General features: G+C 38.3%; 1 pseudogene; it reads right to left on the bottom strand.

The window, feature by feature from the left end:
• Positions 1-5,322: 5,322 nt before the first annotated feature.
• LOC133043408 (olfactory receptor 4C15-like) lies at positions 5,323-6,268 on the bottom strand (annotated as a pseudogene).
• Positions 6,269-14,097: the final 7,829 nt, after the last annotated feature.

Below are 14,097 nucleotides of genomic sequence, written 5' to 3' on the forward strand. Positions count from 1 at the left end.
TTCAACTAATTCTATTTTTTTTTTTTTTTTTTAAGTAAGCAAAGTGAATGTTTGGGGACATAAAAGCAGGAAAGCATCATTGACAGGATGTATGCATTAGTTTAAATCAATACTACCTGAGAACTTTATTATTGAATTCAGCCATTGTCTCCAAACTTTTCTGGACCACCCTGCCTCTTTGATTTGGGAGGGTATCATGGTAGTAAAAGGTCTTTTTCCTTCCTTGACCCTTACATTTTACTTTTACTTTCTGAATTGTTAACTGATTAAATATATTTGGTGCCCAAATTTTTCCATTCTTCCTAAGTTAAATAACCATCTGCCTCTATCTCCTATGTTCCATGTGTGTGTGTGTATGTATGTGTGTGTGTGTGTGTGTGTATAATTGAATAAGATAATTCAAGATTAAATATTATTCTTTTTCCATCATCTTATCATTCAAACAAGTTTTTGCTTGTGCTATTTCATTTGACATACACTTTTTTTTTTTTTTTTGCAAGGTAACTGGACTGGCCATGTGATTCATCCATTTCTAATTACAAAGCATGACCTGTGATACACAGTGTTTTAATTAAGGCACTTAGGCTAGAACTAGAAAGGATGTTACTATGTAGCCTCTCTCAGCATTCACCCTACATTTCATATAAAATATCAAATTCTAATCATCACATAGATTGCATCTTAGAAAAGAGAAATCATGAGTCATGGAGAAGGATAGCAATTGATATCTTAATTTCTGTCCTGACTCCAAAACCAAACACATTAAACTGCTTGCTGAGCCTAATATTAAAGCAAAAAAAAAAAAAAATCTAACTAGATAATAGTGAAAAGGAGGAAAGAAGCAGCCTAATGTAGTCAGAACAGGAAAGAGGAGTGAGCAGGTACCAGGGAAAGAAGAGTCGGGGATGGGATATAGAAAGACATAGAGTGGGAAGGAGAGCAAACATCTTAGAGAAAGTCATTTTATCCGAGATTTCATCCCACAGTTCAGCTTCTTTCTTTCTGAACAACCACGCCATCACTTAACCCCATTAAAGAGAGATTGTTGTTGTGTGTCATAACAAGGATTGTCAAGGATCTTGGAAACCCAGGTGTATAGAAAGTGGAGCCCGATTTCATACTCTGTCCCAGAAGCATCAGCTCTGACCATAGACTTTGAACCAGGAGCTCCCCAAGATGGAAACTTCAATCAGTGTTTAGGGCTCAGATGGTAAAGAATCTGCCTGCAATACAGGAGACCTAGGTTCAATCCCTTGGTTGGAAACATCCCTTGGAAGAGTGCAACCCTCTCCAGTATTGTTGCTGGAGAATCTCATGGACAGAGGAGCCTGGCAGGCTACAGTCCATGAGGTCACAAAGAGTCAGACATGACTGAGAGACTAATCACAGAACAGAAGAAAATATTTCAGGCTGATTGAGAAAATTACCTCTTTTCTTACAACTAAGCAGATGACTTCCAACAGAGTGTATTTTTCATATCTTCAACTTTCATTTACTTAGAAGGTGAATTATGTGAAGCTTGAATAAAACACCCAAATTATACTTCATTGAGATTTATCATAGTCTTCTATCACAAGTGATGACGGAATGTAAAGTTTATGGAGAAAGGGAACTCTTTATGTAGCCATAATTCACACAGTTCCTTCCTGGAAACACTGGGTCAGACAGAACAGAAAAGTCTGTATTGGAGCAGAGAGAATGCTCTGAAAAACGGAGTGAATTTCTTAATTTGGTTCTTAGAAACTTAACTGGAGTAAACTATTCCTAAAGTCTGAGAAATAAATGCCTCTGCGGCCAGCTTCCTTCCCTCTCTCTCTCTCTCTCTCTTTTTTTTTTTTTTGGTGAAAAATCATGAGGGTAAGTGTTTTATTTATACTATACTGGATATTTATAGAAATTCACACAAAAGTTTGCAAATGCTTAAAGTAGGCTTTAAGCCTCAGGAGCTCCAAGGAAACTATTTCTTCCAAACCAGGCCGAAGTGATATGCAATGAGATACCTGGCTCAAACAGTCCAAGGGCAAAATCAAGCCTAGGGGACAATTGGTTAAACTTCAACTCATATGACTTGATATGAGGCAATTCTGTTCTCTTCTCCATAAACTTTTCTTAAGTCCATCTCTTCTAGAGGCCTGGAAGTCTTTGAAGGCAGTTAAAAGCCCATAGATGAAATATGTGTGGTTAAAATGGATTAAAGATTTAAATGTAAGACCGGAAACTATAAAACTCCTAGAGGAGAACATAGGCAAAACACTCTCCGACATAAATCACAGCAGGATCCTCTATGACCCACCTCCCAGAATATTGGAAATAAAAGCAAAACTAAACAAATGGGACCTAATGAAACTTAAAAGCTTTTGCAATACAAAGGAAACTATAAGTAAGGTGAAAAGACAGCCCTCAGATTGGAAGAAAATAATAGCAAATGAAGAAACAGACAAAGGATTAATCTCAAAAATATACAAGCAACTCCTGCAGCTCAATTCCAGAAAAATAAATGACCCAATCAAAAAATGGGCCAAAGAACTAAACAGACATTTCTCCAAAGAAGACATACAGATGGCTAACAGACACATGAAAAGATGCTCAACATCACTCATTATCAGAGAAATGCAAATCAAAACCACAATGAGGTACCATTACATGCCAGTCAGGATGGCTGCTATCCAAAAGTCTACAAGCAATAAATGCTGGAGAGGGTGTGGAGAAAAGGGAACACTCTTACACTGTTGGTGGGAATGCAAACTAGTACAGCTGCTATGGAAAACAGTGTGGAGATTTCTTAAAAAACTGGAAATAGAACTGCCATATGACCCAGCAATCCCACTTCTGGGCATACACACTGAGGAAAGCAGATCTGAAAGAGATACACGCACCCCAATGTTCATCGCAGCACTGTTTATAATAGCCAGGACATGGAAGCAACCTAGATGTCCATCAGCAGATGAATGGATAAGGAAGCTGTGGTACATATACACCATGGAATATTACTCAGCTGTTAAAAAGAATTCATTTGAACCAGTTCTAATGAGATGGATGAAACTGGAGCCCCTTATACAGAGTGAAGTAAGCCAGAAAAATAAAGAACATTACAGCATACTAACACATATATATGGAATTTAGAAAGATGGTAACGACAACCCTATATGCAAAACAGAAAAAGAGACACAGAAGTACAGAACAGACTTTTGAACTCTGTCGGAGAAGGTGAGGGTGGGATGTTTCGAAAGAACAGCATGTATATTATCTATGGTGAAACAGATCACCAGCCCAGGTGGGATGCATGAGACAAGTGCTCAGGCCTGGTGCACTGGGAAGACCCAGAGGAATCGGGTGGAGAGGGAGGTAGGAGGGGGGATCGGGATGGGGAATACGTGTAAATCTATGGCTGATTCATATCAATGTATGACAAAACCCACTGAAAAAATAAATAAATTAAAAAAAAGAGAAATATGTGTGGTTAACTACTCTTATTTGTGTTATATTAAAGTGTGAACTTGTTTCCCTGGTGGCTCAGAAGGTAAAGCATCTGACTGCAATGCGGGAGAGCAGGGTCAGGAAGATCCCCTGGAGAAGGAAATGGTAAGTCACTCCAGTACCCTTGCCTGGAAAATCCCATGGACAGAGGAGCCTGTTAGGTTACAGTCCATGGGGTCACAAAAGAGTTGGACATTACAGAGCAACATTACTTTCACTTTCAAACTGTGAATTATAGTTATCATCAATATCAAAGGTTTAATGTCAACAATAATTACAGTTCTTTGGCAAATCTGAAACATTAATATGTTAATGTTTTTTGTTTATTTATTTATGTTTTAAACAGAGTTGATTTACAATGTTTTGTTATTTTCAGATGTACAGCAGATACATTAGGTTGGGAAGAAGTTCATTGCCCAATACATATATATATGTAGATATACATATATATATATGTAAAACCTAATCTCTAAAACAATTTTGTCTTCCCTCCAGAAATATTTTCCAAAATATCAAATGAGTAGCAAGAAGTGAGAGTAATTTTTTTCATTCTTTTTTTGATTTTTAGATTCTAAGTAAGCATAAAAGTCAAGTCTACTTAATTTTCATTTGAGGCTATTGAATTGCCAAATTAGAGTTCATAAGTGATCTAAGAATGAAACCTAAATTATTTCCTGGAACTTATGCTATTTTTTATAATATTACATTACTTTCAGTTCTTTTCAGTTCAGTCACTCAGTCGTGTCTGACTCTTTGTGACCCAATGAACCACAGCATGGCAGGTACCTCTGTCCATCATCAGCTCCCAGAGTCCACCCAAATCCATGTCCATCGAGTCAGTGATGCCATCCAACCATCTCATCCACTGTCGTCCACTTCTCCTCAAGCCCTCAATCCTTCCCAGCATCAGGGTCTTTTCTAATGAGTCAGCTCTTTGCATCAGGTGGTCAAAGTATTGGAGTTTCAACTTCAACATCAGTCCTTTCAATGAACACCCAGGACTGATCTCCTTTAGGATGGACTGGTTGGATCTCCTTGCAGACCAAGGGACTCTCAAGAGTCTTCTCCAACACCACACCTCAACAGCATCAATTCTTTGGCACTCAGCTTTATTTATAGTTCAACTCTCACATCCATACATCACCACTGGAAAAACTATAGCCTTGACTGGACGGACCTTTGTTGACAAAGTAATGTCACTGCTTTTTAATATGCTGGCTAGGTTGGTCATAACTTTCCTTCCAAGGAGTAAGTGTCTTTTAATTTCATGGTTGCAATCACCAACTGCCGTGATTTTCGAGCCCAGAAAAATAAAGTCAGCCACTGTTTCCACTGTTTCCCAATCTATTTGCCATGAAGTGATGGGACTGGTTGCCATGGTCTTAGTTTTCTGAATGTTGATCTTTAAGCCAACTTTTTCACTCTCCTCTTTCACTTTCATCAAGAGACCCTTTAGTTCTTCACTTCTGCCATAAGGGTAGTGTCATCTGCATATCTGAGATTATTGATATTTCTTCTGGCAATCTTGATTCCAGCTGTGCTTCATCCAGCCCAGCATTTGTCGTGATGTACTCTGCATATAAGTTAAATAAGCAGGGTGGCAATATACAGTCTTGATATACTCCTTTTCCTATTTGGAAGCAATGTGTTGTTCCATGTCCAGTTCTAACTGTTGCTTCCTAACCTGCATATAGGTTTCTCAAGAGGCAGGTCAGATGGTCTGGTATCCCCATCTCTTTCAGAATTTTCCACAGTTTATTGTGTTCCCCACAGTCAACCCCTGTCAAACAATGCTCATCCATATAACATTTTGTCTGATTAGAAAATTTGAATTTTTATTCAACTTTAAATGTTTTATTTTTCATTAGAAGCCACCGTTATCCTATTCCACACTTTCCTCATGGCACTTTCCACTTCTTTGTTCCTGAAAGTTTAAATCAAAGGATTGAACAAGGGAGTTAGGATGGTGTAAAATATGGCTACCATGTTGTCAAAGGAAAAAGAATATGGAGGTCATACATACATAAATATGCACGGGATAAAGAACAAAACCACAGCAGCAATGTGTGATCCCACAGGTGGAGAGGGCTTTCTGCTGCCCTTCAGAGCTATGGGCTCTCAGAGACAGCAGGATGACCCCATAGGAGATAAGCAACAAGGAGAATATTAAGATTCTGAAAAACCCACTGTTGGTGACTACCAAAAGGCCAATGGTGTGAGTGTCAGTGCACGCAAGCTCTAGCAGTGGGTAAAAGTCACACACAAAGTGATCAGTGATGTTGGGACCACTGAAAGGCAGCTGGAAAATGAAGAGAATCTGTATCATGGAATACAGGATGCCCCCTGTCCAGGCTACCACCATCAGAAGGGCACAGAGTCTGCAGTTAATGATAGAAGAATAGTGCAAGGGTTTGCAGATGGCCACATAGTGGTTATAGGCCATGGCACTGAGGACAATCACCTCCATCCCAGCAAAGAAGTGTTCAGCAAAGAGCTCGGTCATGCAGCCTTCGAAGGAAAAGGTTTTCTTCCAAAGGAGAGAGTCCACAATCATCTTTGGGATGATGACAGAGGAGAAGCATGCATCCAGGAAGGACAGAAAAGTGAGGAAGAAGTACATGGAGGAGCCCTGGAATGCTGGGCTGCTACTGATGGTCACCACAATTAGCAAGTTGCCCCTGACAGTTGCAATGTAAATGAACAAAAATACAACAGATATTACTTTCTTCATGGTTGGATTCTGTGAAAGCCCCAGGAGGAAAAACTCAGTTACAAAGCTTTGGTTTTGCATAATTTCCAAGGAAAAGATGAAAGGTACCTCAGTGAGCATGTAGAATCTACAGTTAGAATAAAGACAACTGTGTCTAAGACCAGTTTTGGGAGTCACCATAGTCATCAACAAATTGGTGCATCCATGTGAAAAATTGACTTATGTTCTTGTGCTTGCTTTTTCATTGAGAACACAAAGCTAGAAATTTGTTGAAGGTGGTGGGGGATACCAGGAAGAATTGAAGTTTAGATAAATTGTTAAATGTTTTAAGATAGAGCTTCAATGTAGAAGAGTAGTGATCCACCTGGATAGAAATAGTTGTTATCTCAAATGCCAACTCTGGTCATACGCTAATAGTAGTGGTTTCCTGGAGCGAATTGTGAGAATTCTGAAGCCACATCCATGTTCTGAGGAAAGGAAAAGAGCAGTTTATTGATCATGCCTGCCATGTGCATGGGTGCATGCCATCTGTGATCAGGTGACTTCCTTATCTGTAGTAGAAGGAGAAATAAGACAAAACTGAAGAAGTGCTTGGGTCATGACTATACTCCTAGTTATTTCTTTAAAATCTAAAAAAATTGAGACTTTAAAATCAACTAATTCATTCTTCAAAAAAAAAAAAGAAACGTCATTGGGCACACACCTTACTGTAGACTAATACATAATAAATATCCATGTGTTAAGTTGGCTTTCTTATCACTCATTATTTAAAAACAAGAATAGAAGCTGACAAAAATAAGTAATACCTTCTAATATGTACTGTTATGATGACTAAGTTAAATAATGCAAGGAAGCAGCTGTTCAGAGTTAAGTGGCTAAGAAACAGTCCACATTAGATCTTATTACCCAGTTTTACTGGTAGAAAGCCCATGCTTAAAGAGAAAAAAATAAAGAAATAACAGATGCTAGCTCTGGAATTTTAACCCAGAACCTCTGACTCCAGCATGGAAGTGACTGACTCTATAAGGAAAGAAGCAAAATTTTTTATAGCAAGCGGTTCAGAACAGGAGGGGATTCTCTAGAGTCTCCATTCACTGTAGAAGTTATAACCTGATTCCTGTGTTCATGTTTGACTGATGCTTCTTGATGAAGGATACAGAGTCAATGATGTAGAATCAGAAGGTAATAACTAGATTATTTACAGATATAAACCGACAGTAACCACATAGGAAAGGAATAGAAAAAGAAGGCTGACTATAGCCAGAGCCTGAGGCTTTATTAATTGCTAAGTATGTATTCAAGGTGGCCTAATCAGATCAAGCAGTACTCACGGTGTGTGTCTGTCTCAAATGTATATGCTGCTGCTGCTGCTGCTAAGTCGCTTCAGTAGTGTCCGACTCTGTGAGACCCCAAAGACAGCAGCCCACCAGGCTGTGCCTTCCCTGGGATTCTCCAGGAAAGAACACTGAAGTGGGTTGTCATTTCCTTCTCCAATGAATGAAAGTGAAAAGTGAAAGTGAAGTCGCTAATTAATTAGCCTCCAACTAATAAAAAATAAATGGAAAAATAAATAAAGAAAAAAGAAAAAATTAAAAAAAAAAAAAAGAAAGTGAAGTCGCTCAGGTTTCCTGACCCCACTGGACTGTAGCCTACTAGGCCCCTCCGTCCATGGGATTTTCCAGCAAGAGTACTGGAGTGGGTTGCCATTGACTTCTCCCAAATGTATATGACTTACTGTAATGTAGGGAGATTCACATGTAAAGTCCCTACCCATTTCATACAACTATAAGTTCAGTTCAGTCGCTCATTCATATCTGACTCTTTGAGACGTCATGAACAGCAGCTCACCAGGCCTCCCTGTCCATCAAAAACTCCCAGAGTTATCCAAACCCATGTCCATTGAGTGCAAGCGTTGGATGATGCCATCCAACCATCTCATCCTCTGTCTTCCCCTTCTCCTCATGCCCCCTATCTTTCCCAGCATCAGGGTCTTTTCCAATGAGTCAGCTCTTTGCTTCAGGTGCCCAAAGTATTGGAGTTTCAGCTTCAACATCAGTCCTTCCAATGAACACCCAGCACTGATCTCCTTTAGGATGAACTGGTTGGATTTCCTTGCAGACCAAGGGACTCTCAAGAGTCTTCTACAACACCACACCTCAAAAGTATCAATTATTCGCCACTTGGTTTTCTTTATAGTCTACCTCTCACATCCATACATGACTACTGGAAAAACCATAGCCTTGACTAGGGAGACCTCTGTTGGTAAAGCAATGTCTCTGCTTTTTAATATGGTGTCTAGGCTGGTCATAACTTTTCTCCCAAGGAGTAAGAATCTTTTTATATCATGGCTGCAGTGATTTTGGAACCCCCCCCCCCCCAAAAAAAAAAAAAAAAAAAAAGTCTGCCACTATTTCCACTGTTTGCCCATCTATCTGCCATGAAGTGATGGGACCAGGTGTCATGATATTAGTTTTCTGAATGTTGAGGTTTAAGCCAACTTTTTCACTCTCCTCTTTCACTTTCATCAAGAGGCTCTTTAGTTCTTCACTTTCTGCCATAAGGGTGGTGTCATCTGCATATCTGAAGTTAGTGATATTTCTTCTGGCAATCTTGATTCCAGCTTGTGCTGCTTCCAGCCCAGTGTTTCTCATGATGTACTCTGCATATAAGTTAAATAAGCAGGGTGACAATATACAGCCTTGTCATACTCCTTTTCCTATTTGGAACCAGTCTGTTGTTCCATGTCCAGTTCTAACTGTTTATTCCTCACCTGCATACAGGTTTCTCAAGAGGCAGGTCAGGTGGTCTGGTAGTCCCATCTCTTTCAGAATTTTCCACAGTTTATTGTGATCCACACAGTCAAAGGCTTTGCTATAGTCAATAAGCAGAAATATATTTTTTTTTCTGGAACTCTCTTGCTTTTTCAGTGATCCAGCAGATGTTGGCAATTTGATCTCTGGTTCCTCTGTCTTTTCTAAAACCAGCTTGAACATTTGGAAGTTCACGGTTCACATATTGCTGAAGCCTGGCTTGTATAATTTTGAGCATTCTCAAAATGCTAGCATTCTCTTACTAGCGTGTGAGATGAGTGCAATGGTGCAATAGTTTGATAATCATATAATCTTACAATTACAATGAGGGTCAAATTGGAAAATGTGAAGTTGCTGGTTATGATAAAATGCCCTTACTGATTTTAGTGACTCTTCTCTCACTTAAAAAGCGAAACAGCTTACCCACAGAAAGCTTTTCCAATAGTCATCCATATATTACTCCAACTTTTGACTTCATTTCTTATAGCAAGACACAACTTTGAAGAATGATTGTCCTTTGTTGCTGTTTAGTCACTCAATCGTGTCTGACTCTTTGTGACCCCATGGACTGTAGCCTGTCAGGCTCATCTGTTCATAGGATTTCCCATACAAGAACCCTGGAGGGGGTTGTCATTTCCTTTTCCAAGGGATCTTCCCGATGCAGGGATTGAACCTTTGTCTCCTGCATTGGCAGATGGATTCTTTACTGCTAAACAACCAGGGAAATATGATTGTGTCCTTCCTTGTACATATGGGAAATTCATCAGTCAAGTGGCAAATGAGTGTGTGTGTATGCGGGTGTGTGTACATATACATACTATCTATGCTTGTTAAATAGGTAAGTAAAAAAATAATTGGGCTTTTTGAAAGGATTAAAAATGAGTTGATGTAAATAACACTGACAGCTAACAAAAATGATTGAAAATATGAATAAAACTAGCAAATATACAGATGTATATACAACAAGTCTTTTTACTTACTTTAAAACAAGTTGTTTCCAGGGTACTAGACATCCCTAAACAGCACCTGTACTCTGAACTCCATATTCAGGTATGTCATCAAACAAACAAGAACATGAAACAAACCTTATAAGATCATTGAATCAGTTAATGACTATATATTAAAGAGTAAAGACTATCAATATATGCAGAGACAATGAAATGAAATAAAGACATCAGGTCCAGATTCATAGAGCCCTAGGTTCAAATCAAAGCTCTTGTACTAAGTTATATTATGTGATAAGAAAAGTTACTTAAAATTCTCAAGAGCTCAGATTCTATTCTGTAATTGTGTATAATAACAATACCTACTGATAAGGTTCTTGGAAGAATCAGATAAGGCAATATTGATATTGATAAAACCATTAATGCAGTTAGATGCACTTGAGAAAATTGCCATCAGTGAGAACAAGCTCCCAGAGCCTTGACAGAGAGCAGAAGTGACAATCCTTTTACTCCCAATTTGTACTTCACCGTGACCCAGGCTTACAAATATCTGTACTCATCCTTTTACATATTCACAAATATAAAATAGTTTTATTGGTTACCACAATGAAGATATGGTATCATTTAAATTTGCAACACTTTTAAGTTTTTAATAATCCCTGGATACAATTTTAGTCTTCAGATCCTCATGTGTGCGTGTGTGGGTGCTAAGTTGCTTCATTTGTACCCAACTCTTTGTGGCCTTATGGACTGTAGCCTGCCAGGCTTCTCTGTCCATGGGCTTCTCCAGGCAAGAATATTGGAATGGATTTCAGTGCCCTTCTCCAGGGGATCTTCCCAACCCAGGAATCAAACCTGCATCTTTTTTGTCTCCTGGATTGGCAGGCAGGTTCTTATCCATTAGTGTCACCTAGGAAGCCCAGATCCTCAGGTGTCCACTTCTTTTTCAGGTAGTGTCATTATACAAAGAAAATCAAATAATACAAATAGTGGAGAGAAACAGCAAGGCTCTATATTAGTCTAACAAGTAATTCTTAGCCTCTATACTTCCTTAATCTGGGAAGTTTCTAAGAAATACCATTTTAGAATCAAATGTTCATTAAATATGAACAAATCAAACTGTTTTTATTTTTTTTTTTTTAGATAAAAGGAATTTCCAAAACTCTGTTAATACTTAGATAATGGAGAGGACAGTGTCCTCAGAGTTTATGATCACAAGGTTTATGATCAGAAATTATTTAAAAGGTAATTAAATGTGCTGTGTTGTCCTGGATTGACCCCTAGAACAGAAAAGTGATAGAAGTGGAGAAGTTAGTGAAACATGATTAAAATCTTGTGCTTCTTTAAGAGTAATATAATCAATGTTCATTCCACAGTCTTGACAAATATACTACTAATAATGTTAGATGATAACTATTAGGGGGATATAATTGAGGAATAGACAGAAACTCTGTATTATCTTGGCAACTTTTCTATTAATCTAAAATTATTCCAAAATAAAAAGTTAATTAAAATAATAATAATTGTTCAGTTTCCAATATAAAAAATCTAGAAGCTACAGACTTATAGTCATGTGTCACTGAAGAAACCATGAAGCTTCTGAGTCCTCTCCGATAAAATAGAGTACCGTTTTTTGAAGCTGTTGACCTGTAAGAGTCAAATAAGACAGCTACTATGAACTGCTTTGTAATATCTAATTCAACAGGAAGATGTGGAATCTTGATATAAGCTCTATTTTTTTAAATAGTGTTTACACATACAAAGTGCACTGAACACTCTATCATAAGAATAGAATAGGTTTCTAAGTCAGGTTTTTTTAAATTTTATTTTATTTTTATTTTTTTTTAAATTTTTTTTTTTCCAGTGGGTTTTGTCATACATTGATATGAATCAGCCATGGATTTACATGTATTCCCAATCCCGATCCCCCCTCCCACCTCCCTCTCCACCCGATTCCTCTGGGTCTTCCCAGTGCACCAGGCCAGAGCACTTGTCTCATGCATCCCACCTGGGCTGGTGATCTGTTTCACCATAGATAGTATACATGCTGTTCTTTTGAAATATCCCACCCTCGCATTCTCCCACAGAGTTCAAAAGTCTGTTCTGTATTTCTGTGTCTCTTTTTCTGTTTTGCATATAGGGTTATCGTTATCACCTTTCTAAATTCCATATATATGTGTTAGTATGCTGTAATGTTCTTTATCTTTCTGGCTTACTTCACTCTGTATAAGGGGCTCCAGCTTCATCCATCTCATTAGGACTGGTTCAAATGAATTCTTTTTAATGGCTGAGTAATATACCATGGTGTATATGTACCACAGCAGTTTTTAAAAAACCATGTCTTCTAAATTGCAATGAAACAGCTTCATTCATATTATCTAATTGGGAAACGTTTTAGCAAATATTTTTAGAGTAATAAAAATGACTATATTTTTTATACAAGTAACCCCAACCCTAAAAATTATTCTAAGAGTGAAATAAAGTGATGTAAGTTTTATGGAAGATGATAGTTCATTTATTAAAAAATCAGAAATATCTAAAATATTGAATAAGATGTTTATGCTACTCAGTCTACTATAAGTTAATAACAAAATATGCTATGAATAAAACACTAATTAATAACATAAGGACATACTTGGTGAAGAATTTTTACAGCATGTTAAATGAAAAATTGTGCAACTGTATTCATTAATAATGTATGAATATAGTAGAGACTTTTTATTTTCAACATGCTGAAGAAGGAATTCATAGGGCCTGGACTCCATCTCAGGCCTGTCTGTGCTGATTGTGCTTGGCCCTCTCTCCAGTGGACTCTGAACTCTGCTTCCTGCCTATGGGGACAATGGAAGGATAAGACCCCCTCCGGACAGGGGAACCTTGAAGATCATATCCAGGTTACTCATCACCTAAGAGAAAACAGACACTAATCACCCCTGCCTCTGGACACTATCTATCAGAATGTAAGCACAGGCTTATCAGTTATTAACTGGTTGGAATGTAACCGTGGGCTTATTGATTATTAACTGTTTGAACACATAACACGTGAATGATGGGGTTATTGTGATTGTATTTACCCTTCCTTTGTAAGCATCAAGGGATTAGGGTGGTGGGTTTGGACATGTACACATGGGGTATAAAAGATTTTCACAAATGCTGGTCGGGGCCCTTGGCTAAGAGGAGACTCTGCCTTGGGCCCGCTGGTGTAATAAACTGCACTCCACTATCTGCATTGTCCTTCTGAGTGAGTTTGTTTCCCAGAAAGCGTGGCTATAACAATGCATTTTGAAATAATAACAAGAAAAATTAACATTAAAAATAAATTTTAAAACCCACAATATCATATTATTTATCACCTAAATATTTGTTCAGGAAAAGATGATGTTTGAGGATAATTTTATTACTTATCCAGTGTAATTAATTTGTACTGGTGGAACCAACATGCTAACATAACATAGAATCTTGCACTGTAAGTATTTTCCTGCTGTAAAGAATCCACAGATAGGTAAATCATAGGCCTAGCCCTCCCTATCAGTTTTCCTGTTATAGCCACGTGTTCTGGGAAAAAACTCACTCAGATGGACAATGCAGATAGTGGAGTGGAGTGCAGTTTATTACACCGGAGGACTCAAGGCAGAGTCTCCTCTTAGCCAAGGACCCTGCCCAGTTTTTCTGAAGACCTTATATACCTTAAGTGTATGTGCCTAAACCCATCTCCCCAAATTCCCTGAAATCAGTCTGAACAAAGGAAAAGAAAGATACAATCAGAGTTAACCCGTGATTCATATGCCTTAAGGCTAGGTAGTTAACAGTGGACAATTATCAATAGGCTTGTGGTCATACCCCCATAAGCATAATAGAATGTATGATTCTATTCAGTTACACAGACAATTAGGGTATTCTTTTAGGCAACAGAGAGTCTAGGTACGAGCCCTGGGGCTCTTCCATCCAGGGGGCCTGGTTTTCCAGTTGGTATGTCGTTTCCATAGATACTGGGCAGATAGCTCAAAGTCCACAGTCCGGCCCAAGATGGAGTCCTGCTTTCAAGATGGAGCTTGTTCTGTCTGTTTCCTCCTTCATTCCCTTCAAACGTTTTTCTTGGAAACAGCTTGTGTTGTTCATATTTCTGAGAAAATATCTCATGGACTTCCCTTCCCTG

Source organism: Dama dama, chromosome 22 (genome assembly GCF_033118175.1).
Source record: "Dama dama isolate Ldn47 chromosome 22, ASM3311817v1, whole genome shotgun sequence".
Classification (NCBI taxonomy): domain Eukaryota; kingdom Metazoa; phylum Chordata; class Mammalia; order Artiodactyla; family Cervidae; genus Dama; species Dama dama.